This window comes from Diabrotica undecimpunctata, chromosome 9 (assembly GCF_040954645.1).
Source record: "Diabrotica undecimpunctata isolate CICGRU chromosome 9, icDiaUnde3, whole genome shotgun sequence".
NCBI lineage: Eukaryota > Metazoa > Arthropoda > Insecta > Coleoptera > Chrysomelidae > Diabrotica > Diabrotica undecimpunctata.
The window spans coordinates 9,564,749-9,583,551 of NC_092811.1; the positions used below are offsets into that span (position 1 = coordinate 9,564,749).

Sequence of the window (18,803 nt, forward strand, 5' to 3'; positions counted from 1 at the left end):
GTTAGTATTCGCCTCTGGTTGCGTTGAGTAACTGAGTTACCTTTGCTAACTACCCATCTTCCTGTCTTTTGTTTTCTTTTTTGTTCTCCTGAAGAAGCTACATACAATTGTAGCGAAACGTCGAGATGAACCCACATTTGGGTCACTCACAAATGACACGGTCCAAACCCGGAAGACGAATAAACTATAAGAAAATAAAATGATAGATAAATAGAAGTTGACAAAGTTGCTTAAACAAGGCATAATTTTGACTAACTTTCCTTATCTAGTATGTGGTTATTATAATTTGTATAAGTGTTATTGACAGTACTGACTAATTGAGAATCTAATTAGGTCAGAAGAAGCAGAAAACTCAACTTAAATCGTTAAAAGTATTTCGTGCTTTATCGGTGTCACGTCAACATTTTCATTAAACGCTGTTTCCTTTGTATCCAATTTTAACCACAATACATGCTATCATGTTAATTTTGTTGATATACTGATAATTTCTAAGTAAATATACCTTGAACTTAACAAAGAAACTTTGTTATGCAACGAGAATCTTGTTGGAGTGTTTTTATTCAGCGAATGTTATCTTTGTTGTAGTACTATTTCAGCTATTAGGTGGAGAAAACGACGAGTTTTATTGAAGTTTGTAATGTTGTTTGTAGAGTTTCAAAATTGAAGTGCCAGCAATTTTAATTTGTTATTATTGTTTAGTTTTTTTTATTTGAACTTTTTCCATCATCTTCATCTAATATGTACGTGACTTTGTAAAGGATGTCTGTTTTTGCCTTGATAATATTTCCAGAATACATTTGTATTCTGGGTCGAATTCGGAAATCTGTTTATACTTCAGTTGTCAGAGACGAAAATTCCACAGAACTAAGAAGTATAATATGCTACTGCATGGTTACTTTTAAGGGAAAGGTTTGAAAATAAACCACTTATACTTATACTTATAATCTGGTTAATAACCACATTAAAAAGCTCTTTAATTTACCTAACATTTCTAGAAACTCGATCAACACGATTATACAAAATAATCCTCAAATCCAATGTTCACTTTAGGTGATTTTTTTGGAAATTCAACATTTAAAACGGTTTATAGAATGAAAAGTTCGTAGTTATTATAAAAAAGATTAATATCGTTTGTAGTTTATTAAGAAAGTGTTTATCATTTATCTATTCATTTCGTATTTATTATTCAACGATAACTTCCAAGAATCTCACTTAAAGGGGCTATAAAAAGGTGCCCAAACGTCTCAGCTATGGTCCTTTTAACAAACCAAGATAATGTTTTCTTGAGATAACGCCTTGTTATTTTAAGTCAACTAAAAGGCTAATGATTGTATTGTATCTAGAAGAATTCTGGGAAGATTCAGGTAGTTTTCCAACCACCAGCTCTCGAGTACCTTCATTGACAGTTCTTCATTATTTCAAAATTTGTTCGAGACAAGAACACACAAGTAACCATAAATACTTAACCTTTTGTCTTCTGAAGAGCCGATTGTACCTGCCCGGCGTGAATTCCATTGTGCGAGTTGAGATTCTCGTCTGGAGATGGGCCGGCAAGGAACAGAATGTGATTTTGTAACTGTGACTTAACTAAGTGCTTAACGTCAATACCGTGATAACAAGTATTATTCAACATAACTTTTTTAAGGGTCTTGATACTCCAGATCACTGAACCTAAGAATAAAGTGGGGTATCGGCAAAAATGCCAGCGTCGTTCAGACAGAACTGACTGGTATCTCCATAGCCGCAAAAGAGATAACCCAAAAAGGTATAGCAGGGAAAACTATAATGATCTGCACAGATAGTAAACAAGCGTAATGGAGTGTCACGAGTCACTAACTCAAGCTGCGGATGGTAATACCATCATCTTGAGGTGGGTTAAAGGACACAATAGGAATAAAGGCAACCGCATTGCTGACCAATTATCTAGGAAGGCGGCAGGTCTAAGACTCTTAGGACCTGGGGATCTTTTTGGTTGGTCGACTTTGGTTTTCGGTTGGGGATCTTTTTGGTAAAAAGATGGGTAGAAGGGCAAGGATGTAAACTTGCCAGGGTAACACTAAGTAACCTTGAAGAGTCAACATCAAAGCACTTGGGAATGACCAGGAAAAACCTACGTTTGACAGTTGGCTTTTTAACTGGTCATTGTCAACTAAGCAAACACCTCCACACACTGGGGCTAGCAGACACACCTCTATGTAGGAAGTGTAAACGAGAAGACGAAACTGTAGAGCATGTCCTATGTGAATGCCCGGAGTTATCGTTAATACGAGAGTACGCGTTCGGCGAGTCCTGGCCCACACCTGTCCACATAAGAGAGATGTCTCCTGGTGACTTGTCCACCTTTCTAGAAATGGCAGGATGGACAATGAGCTAAGGGTGACAGCTCCCTGGGAGGATGCACAATGGGTCAATTGTGCCCTAAGTGCTGTGAAACTTAACTCGCCCTCTCTACTATACAGATACAGAAGGGTCTTGATAAAACTCGATACTGAGTACCGTTTTCGGAATATTTTGATTTAAAAATTATGAAATTATAACCGATGCTGGTATAAAGTAATGATAAAGTTATTGATTAAAAAAATCACAAAAAGAAAATTAAAATAAAGACCAAGAACATAAAGTAAAATTCATTCGAGTTCAAAATGTCCTCGTTTTTACAAATACACAAGTCTATCCTTTTTCTAAAGAATCCGTTCATCTTCTAAACGATTGGGGATCAGCTATGATGTCATTCAAGCTTGAATTCAAGTGACGTTAAATTCTGTCTTCAATTCTTGACGTCAATTTACCTCTGTAGCATAGACTTTTTCCTTAACATAAGACCAAACTGTGTAGTCCAAAGGAATAAAATAGCATGATCGCGGAGGTTAATGAATCGGAGCTTATATACCTCTATTTATATACTTTTTTTATTAGATCAGTAAGTTTTTGTTGGATTTGATACCTTGGAATTAACAACAGTATTAAATATGGCTATTGTATTAAATTGGCAGTATTTCTCATGTAAAGAAAACACCCAAAATTCGATCGAAAATTATGTTGCAAGAAGAAGGGAAGTGAAAAGAATTTGCAGAAAAAAGAAAACAGCAGAAAAATTAAACAGATGGGCGGAATATTTCGAAGATTTATTAAATACAGACCAACAAGAGGAACAACAAGGGAAATGAGAATTGGCAAGAAGATGAAGAAGGGACGTGCGAAGAACCAACTTTGAATGAAGTCAAAGAAATAATAAGAGATCTAAAAAATAACAAAAGTGCAGGAGAAAGTGGTATCCCCGCTGATTTTTAAGGGAGGTGGTGAAACATTGAAGGAAAGGATATTTCACTTGACACTAATAATTTGGCAAAAGGAAGAAATGCTGAAACAATGGAATAGCGCTCTTATCTATAAAAAATGAGACAAAACGGAGTGCGAAAACTATAGAGGTATAACATTAGAAGCAGTCTATAAACTACTTGCAAACATTATTAGGAAAAGATTAATAAAATATGATAACAAATTGATTGGAGAATACCAGGTAGGTTTTAGATCAGGAAGAACCCCTACTGATCAAATAAGTATGTTAAAATTAATACAAAATAATAGCTACGAACAAAACTTAGGATTACATATGCTATTTATCGATTTTAAACAAGTATATGACTCCCTAAATCGAACGATGCTATTCGCTCCGTGCGTGACCATGGTAGGGGTACCTTGAAACGATGCCAGCGTGCGTAACGGCGAAATATGACAAAATTGGAGTCTTATACGCATAAATTTTATCAAAAATGTGTGCAAATACATATTGCGTATTTAATTGTGCTAATAATAGCAAAAATAGCAAGTGTAGTTTTTATAGGTTTCCAAAGATTACATATAAATTAGAGAAAAGAAAAAGATGGATCCGTGCGATTAATATGAAAAAGTAAATATCACATAACATCATTTTTATGCAATTAAAATAGGAAATATTTAAATAATTTACCTTAAATGATATTTTATAAGGCTTCAAGCTAACTGCAAAGTTCCTGATGACTTTAGCTTTTATATCATAACTTTTACTATTACTGTTTTTAATTATATGCTCTTTCACGTGAAAAACTTGATTTGCCAGTACTAGATTTTTAACTTTTCTTTTCCGTTTGGGCTTAAAAAGATATATTATGATGAATTTTGAGAAACCCAGTTTTTAATACTACATTTATTTTGTACATAAACTGAAAAAATATAGTTAAAAAGTTAATTATTAATAATTGTCAATTTCGCCTGTATTTAACAATGTCAAACATATGTCATTAATGTCATATGTTTAACCTGAAAATTGGTAGACTCCAAAACTGTCAGATGAAGGCGGTAGGTGTCGCGTCAGTCACGCACAGAGCGAATATGAGGCCATGAGAACATTAGAAATACCAGAAAAGCTTATAAGGCTAGTGAGAATGACGCTTAGGAACACGATGAATTGAGTAACAATGGAAGGAAGCTGTGAAAAGAGGTTTAAAACAAAGTGATTCGCTATCAACGAATTTATTCAACCTAGTATTAGAACAAATCGTAAGAAGATCAAATATGAACATAAACAGGATCATTTTCAATAGCAGGGGACAGTGCATAGCGTACGCGGATCATGTGGTGATATTAGCGAGAACAAAAAAACATTTAGAAAAAGTTTTCCAGAAATTTGAACAAGAAGCGAAAAGATTCGGATTAATAATAAACTAAACAAAAACGCAATATATGGAAATCAGAGGAGACATAACAAATAATAACAAATATATCAACATGGAAGCAGCAGAGACTGTCTATAGTTTTGAAAAAGTGTTTGAATTTGAATACCTAGGAGTAACCAGAACGAACAAGGGAAAAGAAGAACAAGAAATAGACAAAAGATTAATGAAGGGAAACAGAGCGATAGGGTCACTAAATTCATTACTGAAAGCAAAAAATGTGTCCAGAACAGCTGAACTGCGAGTCTACGAGACAGTAACCAGACCTACAGTGATGTATGCCAGTGAAACATGGATTATGAACTAGCAGGAAGAAAAGAAAGTAGAGATCTGGAAAGAAAGGTGCTCAGAAAAATCTTCTGAGGAATAAAGACGGCAGAGAAAAATATTTGGAGAAGACGAACGAATAAAGAAATAATAAGGATGTATGGAAAACCAGCAATTACGGCGAAAATACGAGCCCAAAGAGCTAGATAGCTTGGTCACATTATACGAATGCCAGAGTCTCGAAATGTTAAAACAATACTGAAGGAGGGAGAAATGGGAAAAAAGAAGAGGACATCCAAAGAAGAAATTGTAGGAAGCAGTAAAGCAATAGGCGTGAGAAATTGGGGAGAGAAAGCAAGGGACCGGAAAAAATGGAGGGAAGTTTTTTGAAAGCCAGGGGCCTACAAGCCTTTTAGCGTTGTTATGTATATATATATAAAGCGAGTTGCATTTTGTGTGATAAAAAGAAACCAATGAAAATTCTGTACAACTCCTATAAGAGCAATTATTATGATCTACGATCATAATGAACGATGAGTAAATGTGGTGTAAATGAGACTGCTTAGAGGGATGACTGGAACGACAAACAAGGATAAGATAAAAAATTAATATAAAAAAGTAAGTTTAAGTTGATGCCAAAATAAGAGATCATTTTGGCCAAAAAAAAACTAGTGGTAGACGCTTTGGCAGGGCATGTACGTGAAGGAGATTAATATTGGTATGACCTAAGCTATAAAGAAGCATTGACCAGAAACAAAAAAGCTATGACTGTCAAGAAGAAATCTAATTAGGGAAGCCGACTTTGCATGGGGAGAAAGTCAAAAATATTGACGATGAGATCAGTCATTTTTGTGAAAACTATTTTACTCATTGTTTACTAATTTTCACTTTATCTTCTCTAGATCTAGACCAAGCTCATTTGTCACAAATCTAAATACGTCTTTTTGTATTATTAATTTTAGTTTAAAGCCTTTACCTCAGTGTAGTTTTTTTGATTTTTAATTTATCAAAAAAGAAAATACTACAATACACTTCGAATTAATTCGGAGCGGATTCGGTTATTTAATATATCTTTGAATATTTCTAATTTGATTTTTCCATGTACTCGGACTAATGTTATATGTTTAATATTATTAAAATTGATATATAAATAGATTTGTTTAATGATTGATTTGGAAATTTGGTTATAATTTAAAAATAATTACTACTACCACTATTTGTCGTTTAGAAATTCCAAATTTGTAAACGAGAATAGTAACCTAATTGTGGATCTTTGACTAAACACACTGTTTGTAGAATTCCATTTTATAATTTATACTTACATATATCTTATATATTTATAATAAAAGGTTATATAACCGATTACGGCAGATAAAAATATTTGTATACTTTCTACACTATATATTTTTAAGTTTTATCGAGTATACTTCAATTCGAAGAAAATAGCGGAGACACACAATTTGGCTTCATTAAAAGATTAATTGTTTTTATTCAAACTATTGTTTAGAAAATGTTGTAACATATCATAATACATCCCTAATTAATATATGTCTTTATTAAATACGATTATGTACATATTTCTTTCAAAATCCAACCCTGTACCATATTTATTTTATCACGAAAAGGTCGAGTTTTTGTTAAATGTCTTTTAAGTTTTTATTATCTCATAAATCAGAGTCCTTTTCATATAAAAAAGATTATTAGTCGTCAGTTAGGACAATCATATTTTGTGCTCTCTCTACGAAACACAATCTCTAGTCCGCAATCGGACAATTATCTCTATGCTCTTACACCCAACTTCTCGTCCTTAGTAGGACACTCATCTCGTCGTTCTATACGCACTATATATCGTAGTTCTAAGTTAACAGAACCATATCTCGCTTTAGTGCACATCGCGCTCTCTCTACATGTTAAATGAACATACTCGACATAGCAAAGTAGCCATTTAAACTCAGTTATTTTCAAGACCAATAGTAAAATAAAAGTGTTTGTAGAATTAAATGTGCTCAAGTAAAATAAAAATACTTAAACTCGCAGTTCACAATATTTCTGCAACTTTGAATTATACGTTGCTTCGACCAAAATTAATTAATCGAAGTCTTTCATAATCAAATACTTAGAAGTTTGGTTCTCGTTTTATATTTGAGGAAAAGGAAATTCACAACAGTTAGGTTAAGTTAATTTTCTTTGAGTAACACCAAGAAGTTTTTGTATGCTTCATAGATTATCAAAAAGCATTCGACAACGTTAAGCACGGCGTTCTACTAGAGTACTTGAGTGCAAAACAATCGACTCAAAAGCGAGATTTGGGATTACGCCTCCTGTTTCAATAGAAGTATGAAAATAAAAATATATAATGTGCAAACAATAACTTTTAACAATTATTGAACTTACAAAAACTGCTATTGCAGTATTTGGAGGACGCATTTTAAAATCAATATGTAATACAAACAAAGTTTCCCAAATATTCATCATTGGAACTAACACAAGAAAGATGTTATGATCAGAGAAATGATCAATTACAAAATAAATGTGTATATTTTTCAGTCCTACTCCTATTTACACTTTCCAATCGACTTCGCATGGATCGGATGACTTTTTTAATAAATTCTTGAGGCATTGCTTTCCATTATGCTCCGTGGTGAATGATTTCTGCGCCGGACCTTTCGTTTAAGTTCATCCCAAACAATCTCTATTGGATTTAAGTCTGGGCTCAACGCAGGCCAATTTATTATAGCTATACCGATTTCAGTCAGGGTGGTGATGACTCGAGCAATATGGCATCGTGCATTAAAATATAGGCACCAATACATCCCACGTATGGAACCACATGTTCCTCCAAAATGACTCTGATGTAGCGATCTGCCTTTAAACCTCGTTTATGTCTTCCACCAGGCACGAAAACGAACTCGGTTTTCTCATCCATGGAAATGTCTGCCAAAACATAGAAAATCCGCCTCATAGGCGGATAATACCTGACTCATAGTCGGGATGTTTGGGAGCCAATTCTAATCGCCTTTGCTTCTGGGCTTCAGGTTCGAGTGACCCGTAGCTGAGTTGTTTGGTATCAGGTTGTCTGCTTTTTATCTCCTTCTGACTGTCCAATCGCTGGTAACCACACCTCGGACCTCTCTAAGCTCTTCTTTGAGATTAGCACCTGTCAAATATCGATTTCTCAGGAATTTCGATACAAGAAATCGATTATCTCTCTCCGTTGTTATTCGTTTACGGCCTTCTCCTTGTCTGCGGATACAATTACCAGTTTATTGGTATCGACGTTGCACTCGGGACACAGCTGATTGGCTTAAATCTCTTGCCTCTGGCTTAGGTCTTTTCTCAATAATCCTTTTTGGTGGATGTGGTATCCATTTGTAATGCACTTGTGAACTTTGTACAAGTTACTGATATATTAGTGGGTTGTTGAGAATAATAGACGTATTGATAAACTAAAATCACAGAAAATAAAGATGAAGAGGAATTGGAAGACCTTTGTAATCCCTCCAGGTAGAAATATCGTAAATATTTTTAATTGAAAATGCAACTTTATACAACTAACAGGGCAAGGCTCAGGTAAATTTGATAAAATATGCTAATAATTGCCAGAAGTGTAAAAAAAGTAACTTTTACGAATTCACAAAAAAATGAAAATGCAAGTTGCATATTATCCGCCCTTTAGATATGACTAATTAGACACCGAGAACAAGTAAATTAAACACAGTTAAACCAAAAGTCAAATGGGGTATTTGATTGCTATGAAATATGAAATGTTGACAAAAAAATCTAAAATGAACACTTGTATAAAAATCTAAAAGCAGAAACCAAATAAATACCTATAGTCAGTTTTTATTCTGAAAATTATTTTCCAAGCTGCATCCCACTGTTTTGCGCCCACCTCTACTGTCGTTCTTCATATAGGAGAACTGTTCAGCCGAGCAACACCCCCTACCCTGAGTCTCAAAGCCTTTGAAAATTTCTTCATGCATTCCTCAAATACGATGAGTCGCCGCTGGTCTGGTCCGGTTGTGGTTGTAGTAAAGAGTACGCTGTGTTGTAGTGGTACCGTGGTAGTGCCAGTTTCCTTCGCGACGTGCCGGAGGATACCACGTCTGTGACTCCGGTCGGTTGAATCACTTGCGGGTATAGGTACCAGTTTTTAAGTTATGGTGACGTGTTTGTTGAAAAATTACTCGATTGTGAAATAGTGTGTGTTGGTCATCTGTGTTTTGTTGTACACTTCGTGTTCAGTGTTTGATCCTCAAGATTACAGGACACATTTTAGAAGGTAATAATTGGATATTAAAATCTACATGAATGAATATTTATCAAAAGTATTTTAATTAGTTAAGATTGCCATTTGATATTATGTTTGTGAAGACATTTCACATTTGTCTTTTAATTCACTTAATGAAGAATAACCTGTTTAAGATGCGGTCATCTTTTTTCCTGCTTGCTTGCTCAAGTTTATTCCTGTTAATGAATAGTTCAGACCAATTTTTACTTATTATTATTGTTGCTTTATATTAATTATATTATTGATGCTATTAAATAGGATGATCATTGCTTGGGATCTGATCTCTTCAGGTTTCGTCATTGTTTTTCTTATTTATATTGGCCAGTACCTATTGTGTTGTGTGTTTGTGAGTCGAGTTCTGTGACTCTATGTATTAGTAGAATGAGATTTGAGGCAATATTTACGGCCATTTAAAAAAAATCTCATAAACCAATCTGGGCATGTCGTTCAGTGGCATTTTCGTCTCTGATTGTACTAATGTAGTGGATTACGTTCAAAATTCTTCTAGTTTGCTAGAAATACCAGTCGTTGTTTTTCGTAATTAAGAAAGAGGTCTTAAGTTTGTAAGAAGTAAAAAGCTATGATCAAATGACACATATGATCATTAAGCAGCTGTAGACAAATTAAAGAACAATAAATCTAGAGCCACTGAAGGAAGGAGAAGACGCATCACTGACAAAAATACATGAGCTGATAACAAAGATATGGTTAAATAAGCAATTACCAGCGGAATGGAATATTATATTATATAAAAATGGAGACCAGTTAGAATGTGGAAACTACCGTGGAATCACGCTGTTAAACGCTGTAAACAAAATAATATGGCATTTATAAAAGGCTTAGACCAAACGCAGCAAAAATATTTGGCAAATACCAATGTACTTTGAAAAATTAAAGGCAAATATCGAGCACAATTTTAATAATCAAATCTTGCCCAAGTACTTTCGCTTTCTACAGCATCATCAGTGGCATTTCGTCAAATTTGGGCTATCCCATTTGAATATGAAAATATGGACCGAGAATTCTCAATACAAACAATGAAAGAATTCAATATACCAACACAACTAATAGGATTGATAAAAAAAACTCGGAAAACGGAAACAATAGATGTGAAAGAGGGACTAATAAATATGCAAAAGAATGTCAAGATCCCGGAGTAATAAGTTCTATGGTCCATTCTTCTTCAAGTTCCGTCTTCTATTGAACGTGAGATACATGGCAATTTTCACTTTATTTATGGAAGCTCTAAAACTGGGATTTTATTAAACCATTCTCTCGAATTTCCTATCAAAGAGCCTTCTTCCTCTCATATCATCATCATTTTGGCTTGAAAACCCTGCGTAAGTCCTAGCCTCATCAAGAATTTCCTCCATTCATCCCTACGTATTCCCATAAATCTCGTGTCATCATCGATGTTATCAAGGAACCTTGTTCTAAGGTCTTCCTCTTCTTCTCTAATCAATTGGTCTCTCAATGAGCATTTTTCTAGCTGGGTCATTTTGTTCCATCTTCATTACATGCTCTTTCTCCCTCAGACATCCTATCTTACGATATCTGGTATACTCTATAAAGTTAAAAGTTGCATCGTCCTCTCCACATGCCATTGTCTTTCACCATTCCATAGATTCGCCTTAGTACTTTAGGACTGGGTATATTATTGTTTTGTATATAAAATAGCACCTGTTGGCCGTGCAAATTCTGCAATGGTGTTATTTTCAGTGTTGCCGAGCGCTCCCATGTATACAAATTCGTTAACTGCTTCTCGATGACGTCGTGGTCTATTACAAGTTGCCGTAGGATTTGTAGTTGCGTGATTATTTTCATGCACTTCGTTTTATTGGTGCTTCTCTATATCTCTATATCTTTTACCTTGCATAATCAACTGTAGTAGTCTGTACCTTGATCCTCTTATGACATGTTCAAAATCTTCAAGTTTTCGCTTTTCAATAGTTTGAACGACTTCTCATTTTTATTAACTCTGCGTAGGACTTCAATATTGGTAACTATCTATCCACGATATACGTAGCATTCTATAATTCTAAAGTCACACATGGAAGAATATATCAAACAATTGAACAGCATATACAACAGCAACATTTTGCATTCAGAATAAAAACCTTTTACCTCCTTGGAATTCAATCATAACCGCCTCATAATTGTCCAGTGAAAAATTTTCAGCAACCTTTATTATGAACATAAATCTGTATTAGAAGAAGAAAACATTTTTCTATTATCCCTTATTTTGTTCAGAATGTATTCAGAAGAAATAAGCAAGGAAGCTATGGAAGAACTAAGGAAATTTATAAAAAGGAGGCTTGGCAGATCTACAAGAAATGCTTGACAGAGGAGTAGATACATAGTTCATGGAAGTCACAGAAACTCAGCAACATCGAGTTACCTTAACAATCAATAGAGAACAAGTAAAGAGAGTCCACAACTACAATCATCAATAATGAGTACGTTAAAGAAATTATGGCAAGAATATGTTAAGAAAGAAATTCATTCAACAGAAAGAAAAGGGTATTGAAACATCACAATGAAAGATTGGACTTTAAAGAGGGACATTATAAACATATTGGAGGCTTTTGAGCCATGACCAATAGCAGAATATGATCCTCAAAAGTGTTAAGAAGGATTGGAAAGGACAAACATGACTACCATGAGATGCGAACATTATAGCTTGCTTCAAGTAAAATACAAGGAAGAAGAAGGCGAGGAAGGAGACGTATTTCCTAGTTTGATCTACCAGGTAGTTTGGATGTCATTCCTTGACTTGTTTGCCAACATTCTATGAGGAGATAAAGAAGAAGGCAAAAAGAATAAGATACTGATGCGTATATACCCGTTATGCTGGTAGTCAGACTCATCGCTTGTTGAACCTAAATTGTTGTCATTGATTTTCTTGGGTACTTTTCTTTAAAATGTCACTAAAAATAAATTATAGCAACAGCTAAAGTACACAACCTTGGATCACTTATAAAATACCTATTTCTACCGATGTATGTTGAACATATTTTGGTTCCAACGCAAATTTAAGTACATTTTACTCCGCAGTCCACAGTTTTTCCATATGTTCGTTCATTATATTGTACGGTATCTATGAGCGAAGACTTTTCATAAACCGTGATAATCTCAAGAACATCAAAATTTTTGAGGAAAGACAGTTAAGATTTGATTTCACGTATAGTGGGTCTGTGTATCCGCTTATACATATTTCACCCTAAAAGGGATCTTCGGAGCGGCTATTCACAAACGCTCTGAACGTGAAAACAATCTTTCCTGTCATAGTAGAATCAACACTAAAATGGCTTACATCTGGACGCAATAGCGACATCTGATAAATAAATCCGTAAACTAATTTTCGAAACCAAATTCAGATTTCTGCTTTAATCTGTGCCTTCTAAGAATTGCAAGGCAAAACAGTCGTTGATAAATATGTAATTAGAGACATGGGGAATCTAAAATTGCATTGCACAACATATCTCCTCAACTAAAAGGATTTTCTGTAATTAATTACTATTTAAATGGGAATAAGCCACAATTAAAGGTTAAAATACGTTTATTGACGTTTCAATTTCCACTTCGGAAATCGTTCTCAAAATACAAACATTAGTAAATTAAACAAATTTTGTTTTTTGTTACTTAGTGAAAAATTCTTCTAATAAGTTAATTTTATCATCTATATTGACAATTCGGACATACCTTATACATTTTAAAGTAGACGACTTTAAAATGATATTGCCAATATTGTTGAGTTGCGTTCCTGGGACGACTTTACTTATAAGATAGTTCATTCGATTATATGAAATCAACTTTAACTTGAGAATATCCGTCAGAAAAGATCATAACATGTAATTCGTCAATAAACATCAAGACCATTAAATGTTAGAATAAGTGAACATCAATCCTATATTAAAAATAGAGAATTTGATAGATCTCAAATCTGTAAACACGCATGGGATAATGAACATAGGGTTCAATGGAATGATTCAAATATAGTCCTAAAAGAAACGGATCAAAGATTCAAGAGAAAAATCAAAGAAGCGGCTCTAATTAAGCTAAATGAGACCAATTGCGTCGCGAATTCCTCGGCAGAATGTAGTAGGATCTGGTTACCCATATTGAAAGAGGAAGTTATTAAAAGGAAAATACCAGTATTGGTAAGTCAGTAACATATAGAGAATACATCATTTATGTTTTTTAAATAACAAACATATAAAATCGGAATTTGGTGTTTATTGAAGGTAAACTAAATGCACGATCAAATACTTACCATGTCGGGATAGTATTATGAGGTTTTTTCCTGGTTTTTCCCTCATAATTTACTGTGGAATCACTAACAGGAGAATTTTACTATCATCATGGCATGTATTTGTCTTTTTAAAGACGAATTACATGTTATGATCTTTTCTGACGGATATTCTCAAGTTAAAGTTGATTTCATGTAATCGAATGAACTATCTTATAAGTAAAGTCGTCCCAGGAACGCAACTCAACAATATTGGCAATATCATTTTAAAGTCGTCTACTTTAAAATGTATAAGGTATGTCTGTCTGAATTGTCAATATAGATGAGTCAGATAAAATTAAATTATTAGAAGAATTTTTTCACTAAGTAACAAAAAAAAAATTTGTTTAATTTACTAATGTTTGTATTTTGAGAATGATTTCCGAAGTGGAAATTGAAACGTCAATAAACGTATTTTAACCTTTAATTGTGGCTTATTCCCATTTAAATAGTAATTAATTTAAAATGCCACAAGAAAATAGTTTCAGAACGATTTTCTGTAAATTTTCAAAATAATATGTTATTTTTGTAGGTACATTTCGTCTCTTAGAACTTTTTTCATATATATTTTAAACAAATTTGGAAAATTTTGCAGATATGTTTCCCATTTTAATGAATGGCTTTTATTTCATTGACGATTGTATCCTAATCCAATCTATAACAGACATTAATTATCCCTAAAAGCACATTATGTATTTTAATTTTTCTTTTTCATAGTTTACGACATCTGTGTTATCGAATTACAGATGTTTCTATTGTTTGCAGTGATTGTGTAGTTTTTAATATGTATTTTAGTGGCTTATGGTGTAACTTCTGATGTATAATTCGATTGTTATGGTTATGATGCTATTTTTCTAGCTAAAACAGAAAGTAGTTGTCTGATATAGAGGCATAAATCAAAAGAATAGTTACTTGGTTACTGCAATTGTTGATCTATAAGAATCTAAGATATGTAGAACCTTAGCTTCTTGTTTCAGGTAGATCTTAAATTTGAGAATTTTGGAGGTAACATTTCCTATTTTAATTTAAGGAACCAGTTGTCATGAACTTCTGAATAGCTTTTATTGTATTTATTTACTTATATTCCTTTTCCAAGAAGATTCTAAATTTCATCTGAGGTAATTTGTCTTAAGATTTAAATTAAAAATAAAAATTGAAAAGTGATAATCGTGGTTTATTGTTTCTTTATTATTAAATTCTTTATTTCTTTTGGTAAAAAAAACAAGACTACCGAATATAACTAAAAGATGACGACAGTTGATTGCTTACTACTAGACTTCGGCAAATATGCAAATAAAAATGTAGAAAATATGCGCATAAATATGCACGTGTTTACCCGAAAATATGCAAATATTTTACAAAATATGCATACAAATAAATAAAAAAATTGTAAAATAGTAACAATTTTATTTAAAAAAAAAGTGTACATAACTAAATATTTCCTACTATTCATTAAGATTTACATTTATTTTAAGTAACTACATCATTTTTAAGTATGAATAAACTTATTTAGAATTATGGTAACAATAAATGACCAAGTGGTGTTCAAAATTCTCTAACAAAAACTTGTGGCTTCTGTCTGAGTACATATATTTATATATGGAAAAACTTCGTTCAACATCAACTGATGTAACGGGAGCATTTTTCAAACTAACCAAAACATTTGGTTCTAAATTAATTGTTTCCGAAATATTTCCAGCTAGAACACTGACTACTTCAGAAAGAATATAGTAACCTTTATTTCTTTCCATAGTAGCTTCAAATTTTTTTAAAATATCTTTTCCAATATTACCTCTAACGTTCCGACAACATGACGCAAATTCTTTTATTAATGCTGTACTTTCGAACAATGACAGTTTTGGTGATTCTAACTGAGTAATTGTTTTTTGAACAAAACTAAAATTTGATTTTATAAATGAAAGTTCTTGTTGAAGCAAGTTACTCTGAAAAGTTTGTTTAGAATCCAAAAGAGATTGGGAACTTTCATCTGTTAACGTATCAATTATGTTCTTTATTTTAACAAAATGATCGCGTTAAAATAGGTTGTGGTGGAAGAGGAATGTTAGGTAGCATTTCTTTATAAAGTTGAATTCTTATAGGAGATTTAAGAAATACTTTTTTGACACTGGATATCATGGTATTTACAAGAGGAAACTTTTTTCGTATTTCCTCTGCAACTCTGTTTAATCCATGCGCGACACAAGTAACATGTATTAAATCTGGGAAAAATATTTTTAAATTTTGTCCTGCTTTCACCATATAAGGAGCAGCATCCGATAAAATAAGCAGTAATTTATTAGAAGGAATAGTTGTCGGAAAAAAAAAAGTTGCTAATGTTTAAAAAAAAATTTTTATTAAAAATCCTTTGTCAAAGGTATATATTTTGGTATATACAAAATATATACCTTTTACAAAGGATTTTTAATAAAATTTTTTTTAATATATGGTATACAGCCAAATACAGGAACGTAGATTCCTTGTGGATGTTGCTAATGTTTCTTGTATAAAACGCGAAATTGTTAAAGCATTTGTTTTCTCAAGTTGCTGGCATGAAATAAGATGAGATTTTGGTAAGGTATCTTCTTTAAGAACACCAATCAATAAATGAGCAATATACTTTCCTGAGGAATCAGTGGTTTCGTCTACCGATATGTAAAAATAATTATCTGCAATTTCTTCCTTAATATTAATTAACACCGACGAGTATAGCCCGTTCACATTATTTCTTCTTAGAGACCGATCACTTGGAACATTAAGTTTGCAATATTTTTTTAGAAACGAACTAAAATTTACATTTGCTAATTTTGAAAGCGGTATGTTTGCAGACACTAATGCGCGACACAAGTCTTCATTAAAATTTCTTGCTCATCTAATTTTTTTGAAGTAGATTGGAAACATTTAGCCATTGAAGTTTGATGTTTTCCTCCTATTTTTCCTTTTTTTGCAATGTGTGAAGCAGTTCTCACATGTTGGTCTATCTGAAATTTCTTCTCACATGCTATCTATAAATAAAAATAAAAACCTTTATTTTATCCCAACCTTTAAAATATAAAAATATACAAGGTGTTTTTGGTTAATCAAATAACTAGTTTGTAAAAAAAAAACACTCGCTAAGTGTTTTAAATGCAGTATTAATCCACAAATTAGTTTTTGTTACAAAATTTTCAAATACAGTATAAAAATCTGAACTTTTATGCACTTTATGCAAACTTTTATTCAAATATGCCAAAATATGAAATATTTGCATAAAATATGCACAATATGCAAAATATGCAATATGCATATTTGCCGAAGTCTACTTACTACTTTCCTGAGACAAATATCATCAATATGTTTGACCAATCCTCGTACGTTGAATAAAATCACCGCCGTTAGTGTCATCAACTTTCGATCAAATTTGTTGGCTGTTAAAGTGTAAGTTGCTAATATTATCAACACTTGAAATGATTCATAAAATTCCTGCGACAGCATTCGTAGGTGTTCTGTCTCCAAAATCACGGTATGGCTTCTTGCCCAACACACTTGGGAGAAAAAAATTTCGAAAACGCTTTCAAGCGTACGATTCCGATGCTGAAACGACAGCTTGTGGGCAGTGTAAATATTTTTGAGATAATTTCCAAGTCAACGGCGATTCTCTGTAAATTGAATGTCTGTATCAGTTAGTATTAGTAGCATAAATGGAAAAAATTGTTTTACGCAGACTAATAGATCAGTCAAATGAAGTAATTTCATAGCCGTACCAAGATATATCGACACCTGATATGAAAAACATTGTAACTCACTTTTGCTTAGTTTAGAAGAGAGCGATTTAAAAAAATTTATACATTTTATTTTTTGTGGTTTTCTTAACCCATATTTTCTAACTTTTCCTCAGCTTTTCACTTTCACGTACCATATTGTTGTTAAAATTACTGGTCCTGATTTAAGTAGGTTGAGTTACAATATCAAGTTTTTCAAGAATTTTAGGTGAAGATCATTGTAAGTGGTTTATACAATGATATTTCAACAAAGTATGTTTCTTTGATTGAGTACATATAAATGGTAACTAATGGGTATATTATCATCTTTGAATGTATGTATGTTTTCTTCTTTTTTTGAAAATAAGACAATTAAAGGGGGTATTATCTTCGAGATTATCTTTAAAATGAATTTCGCCAACTGATTTTTGGTATTGCAACCATTTAACTGGTTGCCATAAAAACTTATCTCCAGCAACATCCTTTTCTAATTGTGAAAGGTCCTTTTCTTAAGCCAAGCTCAGCAGAGTTATAAAAATCGTTTAAACTCATATAAACAACTTTAAATGAGTTTTTTATCTTGCATGATCTAACCAGTTGAGTCCAATCATGAAAATTAGTTAATTTTCATTTGCATTTTTTTAGTTTTCTCAATAATGCCGTGCTTGTTTAAAATTGTAACAAAACTACATTACAATATTCTTCATCCTCTTTTAGTTGATAATTTTTAGATTGTGTCTCCCTTAGTACATTTACCTTTTTTAAACGTTTTTACACAATGTACACTCAGATGCAAAAAAAACGCAACGGAGAAAATTTTGGTCAAATTCAAAGTATTTCAGTTTTTTTTATTTTTAGCCCTATTTTGATAATTTTTTAGCACACTGTGTAAACATTTATAAATTTTAATTTAGTATAGTGAGTTTTTTAATGCAATTTTGTATTTGACTTATTAGACGGGGTTAATCGAAAAGTGGTTTTTATCCTAACTTTGAATTATCCTGTGGAATAATTCCGTTAGCGGATTTTCGTAAAACCTTGTTTTTCGGTTGGGGGCTTTGATGACTGATATCGAAGGAATGTCATATCGACATTCCAGAAGCACTGTATTTAAATAATGATTAAAAGCAACGACATGATCTCAGTTTTAATGAACGATGATAACAATAAAAAAACAACTTACTTAAATGTAACTAAGTACGCAAATGACAAAGAAAAACTACTAAAAAATAAATTAAAACTTTGTATTGCCTCCCCTAGCCTCCATAACTGCCTGTACACGTCGGCTCATGCTGTCTATGAGGTTGCAAATATCATCTTGCTGGATGGTATGCCATTCCTCTTGTAGGACCAAGCGAAGTTCGGTAATTGAGGCTGGTGCGACTTCGCGACCCCTAATATTTCTACCTATGTGCTCTATTGGGTTCAGATCTGGCGAACACGCTGGCCAGTTCATTTTATTAATACCAACTTTCTCTAAATATTGCGTGACACACATTTCAGAGTGG

At 32.8% G+C, this 18,803-nt stretch overlaps 1 protein-coding gene across 5 annotated transcripts in view; it reads left to right on the forward strand.

Moving 5' to 3' along the window:
• LOC140449495 (uncharacterized) overlaps positions 1–18,803 on the forward strand; it is a 267,953-nt gene that overhangs the window by 145,997 nt on the left and 103,153 nt on the right. The window contains exon 1 of one of the 5 annotated variants that reach the window (XM_072542681.1): positions 8,982–9,261. The exons of the other annotated variants lie outside the window; for them this stretch is intronic. The gene's annotated coding sequence lies outside the window, so the exon portion shown is untranslated. Of the gene's footprint in view, positions 1–8,981; positions 9,262–18,803 lie in introns of those variants that run through there. 5 annotated transcript variants of the gene reach the window in all.